The sequence below is a fragment of the Epinephelus moara genome, chromosome 2 (genome assembly GCF_006386435.1).
Source record: "Epinephelus moara isolate mb chromosome 2, YSFRI_EMoa_1.0, whole genome shotgun sequence".
Lineage (NCBI taxonomy): Eukaryota > Metazoa > Chordata > Actinopteri > Perciformes > Serranidae > Epinephelus > Epinephelus moara.
The window spans coordinates 2,883,108-2,906,357 of record NC_065507.1 but is presented as its reverse complement, the minus strand read 5'-3'; the positions used below and the strand labels follow the sequence as shown (position 1 = coordinate 2,906,357).

Sequence of the window (23,250 nt, the reverse complement as noted above, 5' to 3'; positions counted from 1 at the left end):
GCAGGCTCTAATATTATCTCCTTCCCCTGCTCTTCCCCCTCTCTTGCTGTCAGCTCGTCCATGCATCACTGCCTCTGCTCTCCTGCCCAGCATCCCTCCTCTCCTCTCAGGCTGCAGCGCTAACCTACACACACACACACACACACACACACACACACACACACACACTTAAGAGAATAATATCTCCCGCTAAAGTCCCTTCAATAGGACTCTGGCGGCGTGAAATGCGTTAGCACGTTGCAAACTGTCCACCCCCACAGTAAAGCTGCTTGTTGGATAACCTTACTGCTTTTAATAACAGTATATCCCCCAGACGTATTTAGCTCTACTATATGTTTATGGCCCCTCCACACATCTCAACCTCTCCCTGCACCACTCTCATCATCGCTCGCCTTCCCAGCTCCCTCCCTCCTTGTTTTCTTTCTCGCCTCCTTCCTCCCTCTGCTGTCTCCTTGTGCTCGATTCAGGTTTTTTGTGTTTACCGCTGTGGCTCGAGACAATATTGCTAATGCAGAAAATGTTGGGGGAAAAAAAGCTGCCAGGCACCAGAGACAGATTCAAACTGATTCTTTAGGATGTCAGATCCTTTAAATACATTTAGGATGTTGTGTAACATCATGTGTGTCTCCATATATACACACATGTGTACTGTATACATGTGTGCTCATCCCTCTCTCCTCTCCTCCTCTCCTCTCCTCTCCTCTCTCTCTGACTGATGGAGGGTGGGGTAATCTGCACCGGTTGCCATGACACCAGACAGCCCTTGCTTGGCGAAGGCACGTAGCTTCCTCTCTGCTCTATTTCCCCGCAGCCCTCCGCTCAGGAGTGTGTGTGCATCTGTGTCTGTGTGTGTCTGTGAATCTGGGAGAGTCATATATGATGCACATGATGCACAAAGCTAAGAGGAAAAAAAGAGAGCATATTTGTTGTGTGTGTACTGAGGGGGGGGCGTGAAGCACACATCACCTTTCTTAAGGCAAATAAAGGTTTTCAGTGCACATATCTCAAATACATGTGGGTTCAAACTGGAATATTTTACAATCAGAGTCGTCAAATTTGATTTCCCTTTTAGAGGCAGACATCCCGCTGAATTATAGCGAGGAACTTCGTCCTTTCCTCGGTACGCTCGGACTCCCTGACACCGAGTCAAGGACTCCTGGACTTCCCGCTGCAGACGTTCACCACAGATGCCTACCACAAATCTTATTTTACGAACCGGGTTGTTTCCCGCTCTTAGCCATTTTTCATTTTTATTCGACCTCACTGTTGAGACAACTTGTTCTGAAACCCAAACTGTCGAGGGCAGCTGGGACGTTTGGGCTCCTGGCGTTTTTCAGACAACACACGGCGTCCTGAATCACCTCATAAGAAGTTAAGCACTACGGCATCTGTATGAGATTTGTCTTCCGTCTTTTTTTTCTTAATTATTACACTGCATCAGGAAATAAATGACCAAAGCTGCGGAGGGCTAAATCTTGGGTATAATATACCGTGCACGTATCTGTCCTTATTTTGAAGTTTCATTTAATACAAGAGATTTAATTCCTGCAGCAAATAGCTGTTCCCAGACCTGATGCAATTACTTTTCTTGGTCTCAAAAGGCAATCACGGTGTTTTGAACCACTCTCCTCGCAGCTCTTGGAATCCTAATAAAAGTGTCCATGCCAGCTCCTATCCATCTATCTATCTCCAGACTCCAGCCTAGATGAATAATTTAGCAGGCTATATTTCCAGCCATCTGCTTCCCTCTCTCTCACACACTCACTCACTCTGTCGCTTGCTCTCCCTCCATCATTCTTCTTCTCCCCTCTCGCTAAAGTCGGTTCGGCTTCTGCTCTCTGTCTTATGTGTGTGGTCAATAACGGGGCGCCACGTGCAGAATCCAAATTAGAAAACATGCAGAATTAGATTTTTTTGATGCGTTTACACAGAGGTTTGTTTAACACTGAAGAAGCCTGATGCTTCATCACAGAATTAACTCCATATTTACTGCTGCTGCAGCGATGCTCTTTGCTGGACGACGGCAGGATGCAGCACTGACTCTAATGAACTCTAAAGGCATTGTGTGGCTAATAGAAGCCAGAGGAAGCCTCGAGAACACATATACATCCTGGATCAAATCATTAACCGTGATCAACATCTGCAACACTGCCTGTCAGAGCCCAGCAGAGGTCAGCCAAGTTCCTCTTTCCTGTCAGCATAATGAGCAAACAAACCACATGTTCCTCCACCAGCATCGTTTTCATTATCTGTGTGCAACAATTACGCCACCTGAGTAATTGGCGATGCTCTCGTGCTCGCAGCCACAGCGCCAGGATCACAATCTGAAGGGAAAGTGAATACATAATTACATATATAGTAAGCGCTTGATTACGCGGCGTCTGGGATTTATGTAAGCAAATAAAAGCAGCCGGGGCGAACGCAAGGATGGTCTCAAATCACTGAGGAGGAGGAGGCAGGGAGGAAGAATGATAGGGGAGAGCTCCAGTGAAGGTTAATGTTAATGGAGAGGAGATTACAGGAGAGAGTGAAGTCAGGCTGATGATGCAGATGAGGATGAGGAAGAGGAGGGAGAAGTTTAAAGTCCAGCAATTTCACTGAGTCCATTAATTAGATCTGTGTGACCTGACTGTCCTTCATTTGGACCACAGAGACAGAAACACAGGATGTTTTGAGACATGAACCACCAGATGTTGTAAGTCGCACACTTTGAGTGCAGGACGTGAAGAAAAATATGTGTGTTTAACTTGTTTTCTATGAGTCAAATGCAGTTGTTCCCTTATCTATGGTTACCTGATCAGTCACCAATATTATCGTCATCCTTTAATTAAAAATGTCGTAACTACTGTGTTTCGAGGCCTTCTTGATTTTAAGGGGTGCAAGAAAACCTTTTATATCGTTCGTTTATTTTAAAGAAAACTAAATGAAATTGTTATTTTAAAAGTTTAGATTATTATTGAAGATATAAACTTTGAAAGAAAATCTCTCAGGGCCGTCGCAAAAGTTGTAATCTATAAAGACAGACTTGATCGGAGAGACTGTGACCCATGCTTAATGTACATTGTAGAGACGGGACATTTGTGACACAGACGGTGAGGTGATGGTAGACATACGCCACTTTTGGCTTTTGTTCGTACATACATTTTCAGTGTGGAACCTACACATTGTTTTATAAATGAGGCCCCTGAACATTAGGTGCGTTCTTTGGTAAAAAAAAGTTCACAGTCAAACAACTGGAGCGAACAGATCAACAGCCAGGAGTCAGGCAGAAGGAAACACTACAAAAGACGCTCACTAACTTTGTATGATTGTTATAAATTTTAAAAATATATAATACAGAGAATTCCACAAAACGTTCTGACAAAACTCATCTCTGAAATAAACTTAATATTAATCTGTCTTACACACACGTCCTGCAGTTATTGTGCTCACTATTTAGGTTTATTTTACAGTTTATCAGTTGTTCTGAGCTGCTGAAGCTACTGTATGCACTGAATACGTCACACAGTCATCAGTTTACTCACTGATAGAAGAGAGGTCTCTGTAAGTGACAATAAAATTAACAATATGTAATATCACAACCATCTCTTTGAACTGCACTGTGTGTACAGTCAATATGTTGTAAGCCTCAATACATCCATCTGTTTAGTACATTTGTAGTTGCTCTAAAATAAATCTTTTGAAACCAGCTGCAGGTGTGATTTGTCAGTTTCAAAGTGTCCTGTTGCATCTATGACAAACTCTTAATCCTCATGTACCTCAGAGAGGAGCAGAGATTGGATGATTGCAGCTGGAGAGATCTCCTTCCTCATCTTATTGTACCTTTATCTTCTGCTCTCCTTTGATTGTGTTTGCTGACGTGAATAAATCACATTGTACAGAGAGGAGTTCTGCAGTGGGATTTATTTTGATGGACTAAAGTGGCAGAGACTACTCGAGCAGCGTACTTCACTACAACTCAGGGGTACTTTTTACTTTACTTGAGTATTTCAGTGTCATTTTCTTATTTCAGAACGTCATCTGAGAGCTGCAGCTCCAAGTTAAAGGGATAGTTCTGCATTTTTGAAGTGAGGTTGTATGGGGGACTTATCGATGTCAGTCGGAGTGTTGCCATGGAGTCTAGGCAACACTTCTGCAGAGGGGTCGGCAACAAAACTTGGTTTAACCACTGGAAAAAAAAACTTGCACCTCATCAATATCAGTTTAAGTGTACGTTATATTGAGAGTGTTTTCACCACTTTCTGTCAGACAGCCTGTTTCAACAGGGAAGCAGTTCACGGCTTCACTTCCCCATCTATGCTCTCGTCAAACCCACCAGACTCCACTGAGAAAACCAGTAATTTTAGCTCACTGAGCACAGGAGCTGCTGGTCTACTGCTGCCTCCACCAGTTAGTTTGTTTGTCTTATTTTGTGACTTTGCTGAATCTGAACGAACCTTTTGAAACACCAAAGTCACACAATAACACAAACCAACCAACTGGTTGAGGCAGCAGTAGAGCAGCAGCTCCTGTGCTCAGCAGTGTTAAATCACTGGTTTTCTCAGTGGAGTCTGGCTGTGAAGAGAGCGACAAACTGGGGCCATGCAGGCTGACATCTACTGCAGGTAATACACTCTATGGATAAGCACCTCACACAACCCCACTTTAAAACTGCTGAACTATCTCTTTAATGTTCAGTTTAAGCCCTTGAGTCTTTGTAGCTACAGATCTTTACCTCATTTACACCTCAACATTTAATATGTGTCTGGAGAAGCACAGTCAGCCTGCGATGGCATCAGCCAGAAGATGGTAATTAAATGACACATTGTTCAGGTTAAACTTCCACACAGTCATTTATATGAAGCAGTTTGAAGCTAGCACATCAGCTCGCTATGAAATACTCCTACATGTAATGAATCAGGATAAAATATATGATACAGTCGCATTACAGTGACATTTAAATACTTCATTTTGTTGCTGATATTTCTGTGTTTTTAAAGTAAAATTGTGAATGCTGGGTTTTAGTTTATGACAGATTATTGTTACACACAGATCTGATTCTTGTCCCAGCACTGACACTGGCCCGTGTGTGTGTGTGTGTGTGTGTGTGTTAGAAGTTGGAGAGAGTCAAATTAATATAAAGATATAAAACCGTCCATGCAAATGTGAAATGCATGAATTTGCACTGATGCGGATTTGGTTTGCATGTTAAAAATGGCCAGCACATATACACACACACACACACACACACACACACACACACACGAATGCTCTCTCCTCTGATCTATCTATATTCATGCTATCTGTGCTTATCTGCTGGCTGCCTGCTGACCCTGCTGCTCAGGTTAGTTGGCAGCCTGACAGACAGACAGACAGACAGACTGGCTGGCTGATTTGCGGGCTGTGATGGTGCTTGGCCCCGCGCAGCCCTGCAGCACAAGCATCATCTATTGCAAATATACAAACAGTCTCTGATTCCGCCAGACATTCTCATTCAGTGCGACCTGCGATGACCGTCTGCATGTATTTATAATCCGCTCTGTCCTGCAGCAATTAAACCCCCTGAACCTGGGCATGTTGGAAACGCCACAGTCAGGAGAAACTGCAGCAGCACGTCTGCTCTGGTCATCTTGTCACCTCAGTAATCACACGGGATGCACTTGTAACCCCTTCGCTCTCTGTTCCCTCAGACACCTCGCGGCGCAGAGACACTAAAGCCTCTGGCTCTTGGTATCCTGTTTCTAGGAACCGCAGTCCACTGTGGGTTGAGGTGAGAGGAGGAGGGTGGGAGGGTGGGGGTGCACATGCACAGCAGAGGTGGGCTGTACATGTATAAGGCTTCGCACACAATGGTGTCTGAGCAAGGTGTGTGCATCTGACATGTGTGCATGTATCATGTCTGCATGTTGTCAGACTTTAAGGTGGGGGTGTCACGAGTGCTCCAAGTTTTCATGTCAGTTTGATTGTGATGTGCCAATCAGGAGCTGAAGCAGACGTGAAGACGAGGATGGAAAAGAGACACAATCCACGCTGTGAAGTGACGGCGAGGTGAACGACACAAGTGGAAATGGGAGAGAAAGAAATGGTGGTGGTGTTGAGGTGGGGGTGAGGAGAAAGGGGAGAAAGGAGAGAACAAGGGGAGGAAAAAAGAGGTAGGGGGGGTGGCGGCGGTGGTGGCGGTGAGGGACAAGGACAGGAAAGAAAAAAGGGGGTAAGAAAGAAAAGGAGGAGGAAGAAGAGGAGGCGAGACGAGGAGAAGGAGCGAGGCAAGGCAGGGGAAAATAGAGAGAGTGAAGGGGTTCTGGAGGGGGAGGTGAAGGGGAGACAGGGAGGTGGGGGGGCTCTGCTGCTGCTGCTGATGCTGGAGCACAGCGCGGCCAGGCTGAACCGAATGAACTGCAGTGGAGGTCAGGGAGTCCAACATTCCTCTGGAACACTGTGTTTACACTGCGTAGCAGAGAGGAGAGGAGGGGAGGGGGGGAGGGGGGAGGAGGGGGCCAAGGGGTGGGGGGGGGCGCGAGGGGGACGACGCGCAGGGAAGGAAATCATCTCCCGGAGACACTCCTTGCAGGGAGGGAGTGTGTGTGTGCGTACGCCTGAGCGAGAGTGTATGCCGCTTATCCTGGAGCTGTATAGTGCGCTGCTAAAGCACCGGGGTAACTCGACTCCACCCCCCCACCCCCCCACCCCCCTCCACCCCTTCCTGCATCCGACACTGTTTAAATCAACCTTAAACTTCATCAACCTACAGCGGCGGAGGGCCGTGTGGCACGTCCGTCATGGAAATCAAACCACTGAAGCTGGAATCTGAAAGTGTTGAATCAGTCCAGGTGTGATCTGGCCTCCGCTAATAACAGACATAATTTCCACACTTTTAAAAACATGCAGCAGAGATAAAAAATATATAATCTCTGAGTTGTTCCAGACGACATCTGACAGTCTTGTGTTTTGAAATAAAAGGAAGAAAGAGCAGAAACTTGGAAGTTATTCTTTGAGTAAAACCTCAGAATTTATATAAAGATTTAATCAAATAATAATCAGTACCTTTTAATTTAGATTAAAATGACAACAATACAAAAAAGTAAAAATGTGAATTACAACATCATGTTTTAATCACTATTTCAGACCCAATAACTCGCAGCTCTTGATTGTTAAAAACTTATTTTTAAGTCTGTTCTTTCCTTTAACTGTTTAGAAAGAAGCAAACATTTTTAAATTGCTGTAATTTGATTTTTTATAATGACAATTTAAATGAGTGAGTTCTGAAGATTTCCTTTGATTCATTTTGAATTAACATTTGAAATAAGGACAATTACAACTACAAGAAAAAAACAGTTTCCTCAATTTTAAAAACCCAAGAATGTTTAGTCTGAAACACAGTATTTAACATTAAAATTACACAACAATAATTTAACAAATAAAAATAAATATATATTTGAAGATTTTTAATAGAAGAAAATGTGATCTACATTTTCTCATTTTTCTTAACTGTGAAACATCAGAAAGTATTCTGTAACAGCAGGAATTATAAAGACAGAAATATCTAAATACCTCCTTTTTTAAAAGACTTCTGAATTTCACATCGACCTCATGAGACAAAAGTTTTGTCTCAGGAAACATCAGCAAAGCGGCGAGCGGCGGCAGACACAGCGGAGCTCTGCAATCAGCCCTGCTGCACATGCTTTGATTCATCCCATTAAGACGTTTCCTTTCCCCATCTGCTGGTACAGGAGAGAAACTACAGTAGAGCATGCAGGCTGCTGACGGACGCACAGTCACTGAGAATCGCCTCAGTCTCAAGCTTTTATGACAAAAACCTGCAGTGTTAAATGCAGATGGGACGTTTTGTAATTACTGTATACATTTACTGGTTTGTTCTAAAATTAGAGACAAAGGTTTATGATGAGAAACAGTGAAACTTTAGTTTGTAACAACACAGAAAGTCTTCAAACTCAGTGTTGTGTCAGATTAAAGCGACAGAAACCAGACTCGCCCATACGAGATGAAGAAACTACTAAACATAGAAAAGCCTTTTCTGTTTGTTTGCCACCACGCAGCAGACATTTATTTTTTCAGACCACTTTGATACAAATATTACCATCTGAATCAGATTTAGCCGCTGACTATTAACCCTCAGTAAATATTTAGTGTTTACTGCAGCAGTGAGGAAATTATCACCGCTGGCATCAGTCAGAATGACATTTCAGCAAATCAAAGCAGCGCAGGAGACAATCGGCTGTCTGGGCTCCGGACTGAATAATCAATTTGCTCTCAGACTGCTGCATAGCAACACGCAAAAGAGCAAAAAATATGCAGAGGCAACAACGCCAAACCAAAGTTTGGGGACCTGAGAATCTTTAACCCTTTAATGTTCTCCTAAAGCAGGGGTCAGAAACATTAACTATCAAAAGGGCCAAAAGTAATAAGAATAAAAAAATCTGTGTGGAGCCACAAAATATATTTGAGGCTTTTAATGAAGGTAAAACAGAATATTAAGTCTCAGTTGTCATTTATACAAGTTTAACCACAAGGTGGCTGCTCTGCAGGCACAGCTCATGAGTGTTTGGGACTTTAACTTTGCAGAGGTGAAGGTGACAGCAAACAATCTGCCCACACACACTGTTAAATTCTCTGTTTTATTCTGAGACTTTTACTTTTTTGGGATTTGGCATCCAAATGTAATCAGCAAGGAAGACTGAAGACGAGCCACTGCTATCGAGGTTCAAGGAGCAGGTGGCAGGCTGAGATGTTAACCTCCTGAGACCTCAGCTTTTGTTTGGCATGCACTTTGAATTTCTCCTCGCTATTTAGGATTAGTAGGACCTGATAAGTACAACAAACTATTCACTGTCTTTTGAACAGTAAATAGTTTTTGCAAAAAACACAATGTCCTCATATGAGGATGATGGGTTTATTGTCAATAGTCACAAGTGTGTAATAAAGTATAAAACAGTTTATTTCAGTACCTGAACATTGTTGTGCAAAATCAAAACTGAAAACGGTGCCACATTTGGTAACTCTGTGGGTCAGGGGCCACTGTTCAAGTCTAAAACCATTCAAACTGTTAATTTCAATGCCTGAACATGACTGTGCAAAACAAAATTGCAAATAACACAACATTTCTAAAAGTCTTGTGTTTATTTTGTAGCTCTGAATGAATTTCCCTGCTCCACAGTCCAAGCTAGGAATGTCTGTATAAAAGCTGCGATAATAAAACAATAAGGTCCAAATGTCCTCACATGAGAACCGTTTCATTATCAGCGTCTTAGCTTTTTACTGTTGCTAGAATCGGTCAAATGTGTATGTATTAAACTACAGATGTTATTAAGCACAAAACACAAGTTTCAACCACAAAATGTGATCAGGTTATGTACCTTGTCCACTGTTGTGTTGGGATTGGCTGATGTAAATCTCAATCTCTCAACTTAGCCGGTGCCTATATGACATCTGTGTGAAGCTGGCAAACAGCATCTTGGCAGGGAGCAGGTTACTAACATCAAATCAAATCAAATCAAATCAAATCAAATCAAATCAAATCAAATCAAATCAGGCTTTAATTGTCGTCTCAACAAGTGCAGGTAAAATGAAACAGTGTTTATACGACAACGATTTCAACCGAAAACGTTTAGTTACGCTTTGGCCGATAGTTTACATGACAGCGGCGTTTTGGGTGCCTGAAAACGCAACATTTTGAAAACGGGTTCCAGAGTGTAATTTTTTTGGAAACAGCACTGTCTCCGTTGTTCCTCTGAAAGTTCCTCTGAAAACAGAGACGTTTCGCACATGCTTATTACAGTTCGGGTCACTAGGCATGTGCGAGAAGGTCGACCAACAGACTAATTGTTTAATTGTTTTAATTTATCAACGCTTCTCCAGCAAAGCAAAGATTTACTGTAGCAACTTCACCTCGTCGTCCGTTCAGACAAACAGTCGTGCGGTCGCCATTTTAGTTGCTTACCCATCACCGCTCTGTCCAAGGAGGCGCATGTTGTTTGATTACAAAGTCACACCGCTAACTACTGGCCTGGCATATATACTACAGCGTTTTTGGTCATTTTGCAGATTTGTGTGCACGGCCACTGTTATCAAACGTTGTCGTCTGAACATAGAACTTTTTTCAAAATGAAAATGAGAAACATTTCCGTTTTCAGCAGATCGTTTTCGTGTAAACATGGCCTAAATTAATAAATACTAATACCATAAAATAGACATAAATAAAATACAATAAAACCCAAACTATCCAGCAATGAATCGCAAACTAAAAGTCCAGTATGACACTCACACATCACACATCATTTAAAGTGACCATGTTGAGGCTGTGCAGGATGTATAAGGTGCTGTTTAGCATCCTAACAGCCTGTGGGAGGAGGCTGTTGAGCTACTGGTCCTAGATTTGACGCGGCGGTAGCGTTTGCCTGATGGCAGCAGTTCTGCGTATAACAAACATTATAATATTTAGTATGTGGTTTGTAATTCTGGTTAATTTGATCTATTTTATGATCACCATGAAGGGTCATCTCAACCGTTTGGTAGAAGCCTACATTGAAGAAACGATGAGGTCTGTTTTGTCATCATTAACCCAAAGAAATAAAAAAATACAAAGAAATAAATCCATAGCTTTTGTCTTTGGCCATTAAAGGGTTACAGAGATTAAAAATCAGTTCCTTGTGTTGTGTCCTGATGCTGACACAGCCGGGTTTTATTTCTGAATATGTATATATGCACAGTAACAGCTTCAGCTTCAATATTCAACTAATCATTCAAAGAGAGAGCAGATCAACTACAGTTTGACATCAGCTGTCAGCTCTGCTTTGTCATCTCCGGTCAAATCAAAGAAAAGCTGAGTCATGGCTTGAACTTTTGTCTCAGAGAACCGACTCTCATCCGACAACACACTGACTGAAATATGACCGAGATTTCCCCCAAACTTTTCAGACTGAACGACTGTTGCACAAATGCACGCTGACAGCAGGAAGTCAAGTTACTGTAACCTTGTCAAAGTAAAGGCACTTCTGTGGAGTATTAAAGACCACAGGGCTCGTATCTGCTGCGGGTTAACATTTTCTTCAGACTGCCACGGAGCATCGCCGTCATATCCACTGCAATGTTTCTGTTAAATCTGAAGTTACATACAGTTAAACACATATGACGCAGTTTTTTTAAGCCTGATTCTGATAAATGTTTGGAAGAAATGTGACTTCAGTATAATCCACCACAAAGTAAAGAACATATCTGCCACCAGAACATTTTGCACATTTGGTAAAAATGATCTTAAGTGTGTGAAAGCCTCAGAGAAAGTAACCGCAAATGAAAAAATAAAATGTCAAATTTTGTGATTTGTTTTAAATACGCTGAATATTTAACAGAGTTGGTTTGTTGTGTTCGGAGAGTGGGGTAAGATGAGACAATAACCCCAAGGAAAAATAAGACAGAGGAACAATGAGAACATCTACCCTTATTTTAAGATGTCTTCTATCAGTTGAAATTATAAAACTACATAGAAGACAAAGAAAGCTAAAAATATGGCTTGCTCTTGTGGCTCAACCTGCCCTGGTTAAGGGCTACGTTGATCCAAGTTGGTGGAGCCGTCTGAGTTTTTAAACAAAATTCAAAAGACAATTTACCTCTTTTAGTGATTCAATTACACATTTTCCTGTTCCAAATGCAGTCTCTCCTTATAGCAAACCTATAAGCTACCAAACAGTTTAATATTCAGCGTTTTTTAACCTTTGGTGACGCCGCATTAAAAGTTTCTGTTGGATGAGGGCAGTCATGCAGTTTGAAAAGAGCCAGTGTATCTTTGAGGAGCAAATAAAAATAAAACAAAACAAAGCAAAATTATTCAAGAAAATCTGTCATCTCGGCACAAATAATAAAACAAATACGTGTCAAAACAAATAAGTGTTTGTCAGAGATAATAAGGAGAGATGGTGGCGTGCCATAAAATTCTTGAACAAATCTTGATCCGAAAAGAATACTGTATTGAATTTAACTACTTGAGATACGCTAGCCTTTGCAGATCTACTGAATCCTATAATTTCCTGCACCTGATGAAACCTCCTTTTTTCAGTTGTTGGAAACAGGAAGTTTGTTTCTTCACATATCTGCTGCCACTTCATAGCATTTCTTTGGAGTAAGGCAAAAAATCGAGCCAGACTTTTACATGTGGTCTGCAAACTCCTTCTGTACAGCCAACACACTCTCACTCCGACCGTGTCAAGCATCGACGTTTGGTCATGGACTTTACACGTTTCAGGAGACGTAGTCATCCGCACCTATCAGAGCTGTTTTCAAGGCTCTTGAATGAAGATGAAGTCAAGTTTTCAGAGTGCTAAACTAAGTCACGCCTCATGCCCAATACTGGGTGTGAAATGTCCCAGAGGAGACTTGATGATCACTAAAACTAGGTCGAGAAAAACATATATCGGTATTGGTTATTGGCCAAATAAGTAAATATGTATGTTGACATATCGAATATCGGCAAAAATATCCAATATCGTGCATCCCTTGTTTTTTCTTCCTTCAACAAGACACACATGGTTTGGCTTTACAATGATACAGGAAGTGAACAACAGCCTCCTGTGGTTGTTGGATCCATCCACCACCTTTCTAGCCTGCCTTACTCGGACTTTCTCCCCTTTAACTTTCGTTGTTGTCCCGCCGCATTTCAAATTAAGTGGAGGCAGAACCTTTTTGGCTATTACGACATGCAGATTGTAAAACTATGGATACAAAAATGACTCATCAAATCGGCTGATAAATATAAATGTCGTAGTGCTTTTTATATTTCATTTGGCGCTCACACCGACACCATTACTGTCCCTTTCTGCCACCAGTTCGCCCACAACGTACATCATCACAGTTTAGAAACAAAAATAGGGTCTTTATATACAGCTAGCTTTGGTCCTGTGGTTCCCAACCTGGAGTTCTGGGCCCTGCAAAGGGCCACACGATAAGTCTGAGGGGTCGTGAGATGATTAATGGGGGAGGAAAGAAGAAAAAGTTCTGAAATTGAAATTTACACCCAATTTTTTTTCTACGATCTGTAATATAATAATTTATTATTGGATCATTTTGGCTCAAGCAGGTTTTTAAATGGAACGATCTGAGAAGTTCAGAGAGGAAACCTTTGTTTGAAGATTAAAGGCTTTTTTTTTGTGATGGGTCACGAGCCACAAGGATCAAAAACATTTGTTTATCTATAAAAACGTGATGTTATCAGATTACCATATGTTTTTAAACACAGTCTGATCAGTAACTACACCTGTCACAGGCATGTAGTGATGTAGAAAGTACAATACTTTCTCTCTCTTCTGAAATGGAGTACAAGTATAAAGTAACGTACAGTGGAAATACTCAAGTAAAGAACCACCGTGTTGTACTAAAGTGCACAACCTGAGTTAATGTGTATTTATCTTTCACACAACAGCACAATGTTGCATCACTCACACACAAAGACGCAGATTTTATCCTCCACCTGAAACCAGTCTTCGTGTATCAGCAGACTGTAAGAAGAGACAACACTGAACTGCCCAAAGTTTGCACCCTCACTGGAGGCACCAGCACCTCCCCTGGGGTATTCACAACCAGCGCCACCAGAGGAGGAGCAGACGGTGCGGAACGCCACCGAGCTTGAGGCAGCCACGCCGCTAAACGGGCAAACGGCTTCATGCCAGACATCTGTCGCATTTCCCCCTTTTCTACATTCCCATCCCTCGCTCCGGAAAAAGACAGAGGCCCGGGGAAAAAGGTGGACAGAGGAGGAATCAGAGAGAGAAGAGATGGGCGAGGTAGGCGTCGGATCAGGAGCGAGCCCAGAAACAACAATGGATAGCCACGGCTTTGACAATGCCTTTCCAACCCTGACACTCGGCCACCCCTCCACCCCCCACCTCCCCTCCGGAAAGCCAAGACCTTTGCTCTTTCTCCATGACAGGCAGCATTCTTTTGTCTGGGTCCGCCAGACTCTGGCCGGACCCAGACAAAGGCAAGAGCGCAGAGGGGACAGAGAGAATGACAGAGCGGACAGAGGGGACGGTGGAGGGGGGTGATAAAGGGAGGGATAGATGAATGGAAGGGGTAAGATCGGCAAACCGTGCTCACCTTTTGTCCGACACTCTCTCCCTGTCTTTGTGTGTGTGTGTGTGCGTGTGTCATTCATTTTCCGAATTTGTGCACCGTAATCCAGAAACAAAGTTTTTTTTTCCTTTCTTTTTTAAGTGAAGGTCGCGAACGCCCACAGGGTGGTGATGATTATTAATTTTGTATTATTAGCATTCTTACTTTTCGCCACAACTGCAAAGTGTTTCTCTTTCCTCCTCCTCCTCAACGCTGTCTGCTGTGCCCAGTGCAGTCCACTCCGGTCCTGGTTGGTAATGGCAGAGGAGAGGAGAGGAGAGGAGAGGAGAGGAGAGGAGAGGAGAGGAGAGGAGAGGAGAGTCAGGTGATGTTGTTAGGTTTTTGCTGTCAATACTCTTTCTCTGTTTTACCACCCAGTTACATCATCAAAAGTTTCCTCGCTTCCATCTTCCTGTGTTACATCCTTTACCTTCCACAATACGACACTTTGTGAGTGTGTGAGAGTGTGATTATGATAAAGAGTGTTTCTTATAGCACGTGGTTTGTTCCTGAACATACAGCAGGTACAAAGTGTATCAGATCCAGCAACTACCTCTCAAACAATGACGGCAGGAAGGAGCCAAATCTGAACCAACTCAAAGGATCACAAACTTTTCACTGTAACAACATAAACAGGGAGTTAAGTAGAGATTCTACCTTTACCTTGAATGAATAATTTTCAGTTAGTATAAAGGTAAATCCTGACAGAAGTCTCTTAACAAGTTGAGCCATTTGAATATACGAGCATCTTTCACTTCTCTTGGGTGAAATATTTTACTCAATCACAGGTCAGACGCCAGAATTAAATGTTGACACGTTACATTTGCATGTTTCATATCAATGTTTCATAAATCGGGACGGTGGATCGTGTACCTGCCAAGCTGCAGACAACTGTTTGAGACCAACAATCAACAAGAACTGGTTGTTTCTTTAGTGATCCCTCGCTGAGTTGTCATCAGGGATAGTGCAACAACACAAACAAAAAACTGTTGTTTTATTCCCAGATATTGCTGCAGTGTTTGCCGGAACAGTGCCACAATCAGCGGTTGTTTTATACCCAGGCATTGCTGCAATTTCTGCTGAGATGGTGCAACTAAGAGTGGTCGTTTTATCCCCACACATCCTTCCGCAAAAACCCCATCATTCTATACACAGATATTGCTGCAATTTTTGCCAGAATAGTGCCACAACAAATGATTGATGGTTGAGATATTGCTGTGCTTACGATGTGTATAGTTAGACCAACAAATATGCTTTTTAGCAACACGAACACCTGTTTTTTTTTTTGTTTGTTTGTTTGTTTTTAACACACAGAGACATTGCATTTGCTGCCAGGATTGTGCCACAAAAGCAACTGACCTATGGCTAAGCCACGCCCCCCTCCACTCACTTGACAAACTATCAACATTCAGTGACCGGCGCTATGGCAGGTGTCACAGTACACGGCATTTCACAGGAGGCAATAGAGTGTGCCAATAAACCCGGAACTCCGTTAGCGCTTTTAGCACTTCTGGTTCTCTCGTCTAAAAGTCAATACGTTTTTTGAATGGGATTTTGGTAAAATGCCTCAAATAAGGTCTGTGGTTAACAAAATCTTAAGCGAGTTCCAGGTTTTGTTCTACGACATAAAACACGTCAGTAAATACCCTACTTGTGAATTTTGAAGCTTTTACGTGTCGTAAAAAAGGCGGTTTCTAACAAGTTGCTCAATACGACTACAAACCCTGTCTGGGACATTAAACGTCATCACATCTGAACAGGCGAGAGTGCTGGCAGTCCGCCATTACAGCTTCTTATTTAGCTTAAACAGTCCGATTTCCCCATTATACAATGTTTCTAAAATAAAGCGGCCGAAATCAGTTGAAAGCTTAGTGGCAGTGACGTCAAGAGTCATGCAAACGTGGAGTAGTCATGTAGTCCGTTAAAGCCTAACGTTAGCTTTTTACTTCTGGCAATCGCATTTAAGCTTCAAATGCGGTATGAAAGGTGTTCATATGTGAAGATTATCTCGCTGAACAAAACCTGTAAGCATCATGAACTTGTGTTAGCCACAGAGCTTATTTTCTGACATAATCCAAAACGCAATGCAAAAATCACATTCACGTTCTCTTCCGGGAACCAGCGCGATGCTAAACTTCCGGGTTTTGACGTCAGCCCTGGCACACTCGATCAGATGTCATCGAGAAGGGGTCCATGTCATTGGTCTGACAGCCCATTGGTTCGACATCCCATTAGTCCGACCGTCCGCAGTGCTGAACGGCTCGCGGCAGGCGTATGGTGCGCCGCGACCGGCTTGAGGCGGAGCAGGCTCACGTCTTATGTGTTTGTCACTTTCTTTTTCATTTTAACCGCAGGCTCACGTCTTATGTGTTTGTCACTTTCTTTTTCATTTTAACCCACACCATGATCTTTTCCTAACCCTACCCAAGTGGTTTTTGTGCCTAAACCTAACCAGACCTTAACCACAGGGCATCATGATGATTTCGGAACGGACTTTGGAACAATGAGTTTAATATGGCCGGAACAATGGGCAGTTCCCATTGAGAAGTAACCAAAAGGGCCTAAACTACGCATTGGAGGGATATATTCATCATTTTATTGTTGAGAAGGTCGATGAAAAGCTTAAATTACAAGCCAAAATTTACAGGTCACAGTGTACGCTTGTGAACCGCATCTGGTTGCCGTCACCATCAAAGACAACAAGTTAAAGTGCCACTGAAGTTAAGGTTTTTGGCTCAGAATATGAGAAAAGGATAACGGCCTTTTTACCATCTTTACCAAGAGTGTCTCTCCGTTAGTTTGGTGCTACAGTATTTACACTGAATCATTCAGCATAACGTTTGCCAACCTTTGTTATCTCTGCCATTACAGATAAGTTAATGAAGCTAAGCTCCAGAAGTTAACGTTAGCTTAACTAGAGCCCTTTGGACAACAGCTAACAATGATGTACGATCACCAAAGTACAAAACTAGAACAAAATAGGCTAATGAACTCCCAGCAAACAAGGTGACATGATGAACAACGCAGCTAGGAGCTAACGTTAGGCTAACTTTAGCTAACGTTAGCTAGAGATGTTAAAGATAACTTTATATTTCTTTCCAGCAAAGTGACAATATGTTGCCTCAAACACAATGTTGACTTACCTTAGAACAGATGTAGACATCATTGTTAATCTTATTCACGTTGAGTTGATGTTGTGGTCTAACGTTACCACACAACTTTATCCAAAGGAGACACTTTTCTCGGTTGAGATGTGGTTTAAAGTGTAAAAAATACACCTCGTCACCCAGCCTCTCAGGATATAGGTCAATTGTTTTATACCAAGACATCATTGCATATAGTGCCACAAAAAGTGGTCACTACGTTGCTTTTTGGCAACCAATTGCCATTTTTTACTACCTAGCCATCACTGCATTTCCTGCCACAATTGTGCCACAAAAATCTGTTGGTTTTAACGGAGCTATAGCTGTGCCCACAGTGAGGACTGTTGGGGATCAGCAATCAACAAAACTGGTTGTTTTTTAGTGACTTGTTGCATTGTTGTCATGTTGCAACAACACAAACACTATTCTTTTTATTTTGCTGACATTGCTGCCTTTTGTTTGCAAGAATACTGCCATGAGATGTGGTTGATTTTAACGAACATATTGCTGCACTTACAGTGAGGATTGTGCCACCACAATTTAAGCCCAAACCTGATCTTTTTGTAACCATAGCTGAGAGGTTTTTGGTGCCTGAAGCTAACACATCATAAACAGAGGAGTTTCAACATATCTGCTACATCATAATGTACGAATGGTTTGCAGAAACGAGTAATGCCAACATTTATTCTGGTGACTGGGTTGGGATATTACATGGCCCATATTTGCTCAGTATTGGTGTGATTTTAGACATGACACACTGAGCAGTGATGGACCAGAGAAACTTGAGGCATGACTTAGCCTAGCACTCTGAAAACGTTGTCTTTGTTCGAGAGACTTGTAACCAGCTCTGGTCGGTGTCTCCTCAAACTGTAACATCACTGTGTGTTGTCCTGTGAGCTGCTGTCGGAGGACATGTTTTCACCTGTTCAATAACTTTTCTCAAATCAATCAGCACTGTCTCACAGGGCATGGGAAACTGGAGGACAGACGCGTGGGGTCCAGAGGGTAACGTTACACCCTGTGCCCACACACACACAGTGCAGTGTCACCTCCTCTAGTACACCTCCAACGGAAGACGCCCCCTCCCCTCTCCTTCCTTTGAGTGTGTTCCAGCTCCAGGCTCTCTTGCAGGGCTATAACTCATAAGTTGCTATAGTCGCCACAGTATACTGCACCTTCTGCTGGGGCACATATAGAGCAGCCCAGTTAGTGTTTTTTAACGGCTCAGCAGAGAGAGGAAGCTGAGAGGAAGTGTGTGTGAAAAAGGGCACGCGGACGAGAGAGGACGTTTTTTCCACTGATGGCAGCTGAGGAGAGAATGGGGGCGACGTGACACAATGAACCCGATGAACTTTAAGAGGAAAATGGCTGCTTGTGATCAGCGTGTGATCTGGCATGGAAAATTTGAGAAAATGAGGTTGTTGATTGATGTGAAAAGGAGATAAATTAACAGGATTCAACAGAGGAAGTGTTTTACTCTCTGATTGTAGGACACACATACGGTGCAGGGTTAGGGGACACAGAGCAAGATATAGTGATGCAGTGAGAGTAAGTTGTCTGTGGAAGAAAAATTGAGAGAAAGAGAGAGAAAATGAGTTGTCTGGTGCCCAGAGGAACTGAAGAGCTCGATACTTCTAAAGCCTTCACTTGTACAGTATGTTTTATTTATGCTCTCCTCGGCTGCTCTCTGCCAGACTCACTGGCTGCGTGCTTGCTCGGCTGAATCATGAACTTACTGACTGAGCAGATGAAACACTGACTGACTGGTTGGATGACCTGACGGCTCGGGGAATGACTGACTGATGTGTGAGAAAGTTGGTGTAAGAACACCTGTCTGCCTCACACTGACTCACACTAAAAGAAAAGGTGTTTGTTTGGCTCTGAGGCTCTCTGTCAATCATACACACACCGCAGGTTAACAAACAACTCTTTTTCCTCATCCAGCTCTGCATCTGTCTCATCTCAGGACATTACACTTCCACCCTTATACAAAATCATACAACAACCTCTGTGGGACTGTAAACATCATCTTGTTCATGCCCTATGTTGCAACATGTTTAAAGTAAAATATGGCTCATAACAGCTACGTTAACACACTCACAGATGTAATTACTGAGATCTGGGAACAAGGCGACATCATAGGTCCACTGGGGCAACAAACACAAGCAGTTAGACAATAGGGACAGGATGTCAACAGCCCGGCCGCTCAGTCTGACTAATGTGGAAGACAAAATGAAGGCAAACACTTAAAAGTTGTTTCAAATCATTTCTCATTACTACTTGTGTTTCATGACCCACTGCACCTGCAATATTGCTGCATTCTGAGATTTCAGCAATCACTGAACTTTTCTTTTCTTGATTTTTTTTTTTTTTTTTTTTTGAACAGCACCCAGTGCAGCTACTACTGCAACTCAGTCTCACTTGAAAGTTATTGAAATCGAGCTTTCGGTCGGGGACTTTGCTGGACGCTGGAAAAACAGCAACATGTTCTTACAAAATACCCACATTTGGTACCTGAAAAGCTGCTGAAAAAACAGTGACAGGTTGCTACAAAACACCCACATTCAGTGCCTAAGAAGCCGCTGACAAGTTGCTACAAAAAAACATGTTTGGTGCCCAAAGAGCTGCTGAAGAAACAGTATCAGGTTGCTACAAAACACCCACATTTGGTGCCTAAAAACTTGCTGGAAAAACAGTGACATGTTGCTACAAAACAGCTACATTTGGTGCCTAAAAGGTCCCGAAAGAAACACCCAAAGGTTGCTACAAAATACCCACACTGTGTACCTATAATGCCAATGGAAAAACAGTGACAGGTTGCCACAAAATACCCACATTTGGTGGCTTAACATCTGCAGGAAAAACAGCCACAATTTTCTACAAAACACCTACATTTGGTGCCTAAAAAGCTGTGAGAAATACAGCAACAAGTTGCTACGAAACACTCACTTTTGGTACCTAAAAAGCCACTGGAAAATCAGTAACATGTTGCTAGAAAACAATCATGTTTGATGCCTAAAAACTTGCTGGAAAAACAGTGACATGTTGCTACAAAACACCCACATTTGGTGCCTAAAAGCCCCTGGAGAAAACACCCAAAACAATGACAGGTTGCCACAAAATACCCACATTTGGTGGCTTAACATCTGCAGGAAAAACAGCCACAATTTGCTACAAAACACTCACTTTTGGTACCTAAAAAGATGCTGGAAAAACAGTGACAGGTTGCTACAAAACATTTACATTAGGTGTCTTAATAGCTGCTGGAAACACAGAAATGGCTCTAAATCACAACTGGTTTTGATGTTTGTTGGTCTTTAACAGTGGTCTGCAGCTTGGCAGGTGTCTAGCCTAATTGTCACGCCGTTCCCTCCACCTCCAGAGGACAAAGTCAGCTTGTATGATGTCACCATTAAATCTTGAAATATATGAAATATACAAATGTAACATCCTCATGGTTTTGCAGAAATGTATAATGCCAACATTTCCTCTGGTGGCTGGGCTCAGGATACTCATGCATATACAGGCAAAAGTGCCAAACTCATTGTGGACATTCTGTCCGTCACACATACATCCACTCTATTTGTCGTTTTTGTGTCAACAAGCCCCTCATCCCATCAAATTTGCTCCGGAACAGCCAGACATGGTTAATGAAATGCATGAGCGTTAAGAAATCGTCAAAGTCAGGATGCAAAGTAGAAAGAAAGACGGTGATGGTCCAGTGCAAACGTTTGTTGACAGAACATCAGTGGCAGTGGTGCATGCTGGAGACACCACAGCTCCTTCCTTCTGATGGACGTCTAATTAGTAGAATTATGCCAGTTACAGAGGCACGGCTGTATGAAAACCTGATGTCCCAAATGTGCCTTTTTTAAGAAAAGGAAACATAACCATGCATTCATCACGTTCACAGCACAGAGGTTTTTTACAGTGGTGTAAATGCAGCTGAAGGGGACGGCAAAGATGCACCAAGGTTGTTTTGTGTCCACCAGTGGAACTTTAACTGAACTGCAGAATCTCTTCACATCCTCGAACACAGATTAAGATTCACTCTTCAAAAAGTGACTGGACTGACAGCAACCACCACAAAAAGTAGAAATACTTCCTGCTGTCCTACATCAGGCCCCTAATGTTTAAAATGGCACGTATCACTGTCAGCCTTGCTTCCATTTATTCTTGTTGTGGCACTGTGACTTCACTTTGTGCATGTCGTGTTTGACTGTGGTGTTTTTCTTGTTTGACTTTGTCGATCGCCTCTGTTGTTTGACTTTGCACATCAGTTCAGGTATGTCATTTGCATTTATATATAACTTCTACCAACTGAAAGTACGGACGTCAACACACGCTTAACAGTGAGGACATCAGTCAGATGCAAATACAGTGTATGCTGTGAACCCAAAAACTGTAGCAACACTTTGGGCACAAACAAAACCTCACACAAACCTACAGTTATGTTCCTGATGTCCCAAATATAGAGAGGGTGACTCGCTCATACACAGCACTAGTTTCAAAACATTTGACGTTGTTTCATTATTTCATTTAAGTGTGTCTGACAGATTCATGCACATTCCTTCATTTATCCTCCAAACTTTGGAGCAGAAAGCAATATACATGTCTTTCAAAACACGATTTTGTACCATTAAAATTCAGCCCAGCTCTGTGCCGTTCATCAAAAACTGCCACGCTATTGTCTTGTAGCAAGGTGACTAAAGCACTGCAATAATTAGCATGAGAAACCACTGAGGTGGCCATCGAGAGCTGATTCCATGCAGTGCTGACCTGCTTCTAGCTGCACCGAACAATCGATACTAAAAGATAAAAACACAGGAGCCATCTGCAGGTGATGAAGCGTGTCTTTACCTAAGCCTTGTGTGTGTGTGCGATTCTTGTAGTACACATATGGTAATAATGCACATATGTTTTGTCTTATGTGTTGTTGATGGGCTGGATAAAGCAGGAAAATGAGGTTCCAAATTATGTCTCTTAATTACAACACCAGCTAAATCTAATTTAAAAACCGCATTTTTTATATTTACAGATCAGTTTCTTCTCTCTGCTGAACTGTTGTGTTTCCAGATTGTCAATAAATACAAGTTTCTGCATTAGACCAGGTTTTTCTTCCATCATGTTACCAAACAAATGCAGCTGATAAAGCTCTCAAGTCTCTTCTTCATCAAATTTGCTGCATCAAAATGAGCTCTACGATCAAAGTGCAGCATTGACTGTACTGTATGTGTATTGTGTGACTATCACAAGGCTGACACATAGAGACAGACAACCATTCACACTCACATTCACACCTACGGACAATTTAGAGTCACCAATTAACCTGCATATCATTGGACTGGAGCACCTGGAGGAAACCCACGCTGACACAGGGAGAACATGCAAACTCCACACAAAAGGGCGTCACCACCCTGGGTTCAAACCAAAACCCTTCTTGCTGTGAGGCGACAGCACTAACCACTGCCTAAGGACGTAACATCATTCGGGGGCACTAATTCACAGGGTATTGTTCAAACATTCTCTTATGTTGTACGATTACAGCCTACCCTACTGTAAGATTGTGAAGCCGAACTGTGGTGTTGTACCGATGCTTTTATTTTGAAAGAGACTGTATGCAAACTGTACATTTCCTGTGAAAACAGAAGTGTATTTTGAAAACAGACAATGCATGTAACAGAAGGCAACGTTCTTTGTTGGCAGTTAAATATGTAAGAAGTTCTTTTTCGTCTCACGAATGTTGTGAACAGCATTTTTGGTGACTTTTAAGTCTTTGTGAGCTCGACACTTGTATTTACACCAGACACTGAACAACATGACTTCATACTAGAGCGGACTTTATAAAATTCTCATCTACTTCCATACAAGATGTTCAGTGGAGCTTTGATTAAAATGTGATTCAGGTGTAAAAGTTCATTCTTGACCTTGGAGACATGAATGAGAAGAAATCCTAACTCAAGGTGAACTTTTTGTTCAAACTGCTGAGGATAGATAAAAGAATAAAAAG

The 23,250-nt window shown here is 42.4% G+C and overlaps 1 long non-coding RNA gene across 1 annotated transcript in view; it reads right to left on the bottom strand.

The window, feature by feature from the left end:
- LOC126403541 (uncharacterized) overlaps positions 1-23,250 on the bottom strand; it is a 155,239-nt gene that overhangs the window by 99,846 nt on the left and 32,143 nt on the right. Inside the window, exon 2 of the long non-coding RNA XR_007571323.1 lies at positions 14,263-14,344. This is a non-coding gene — a long non-coding RNA (uncharacterized LOC126403541). The remainder of the gene's footprint in view (positions 1-14,262; positions 14,345-23,250) is intronic.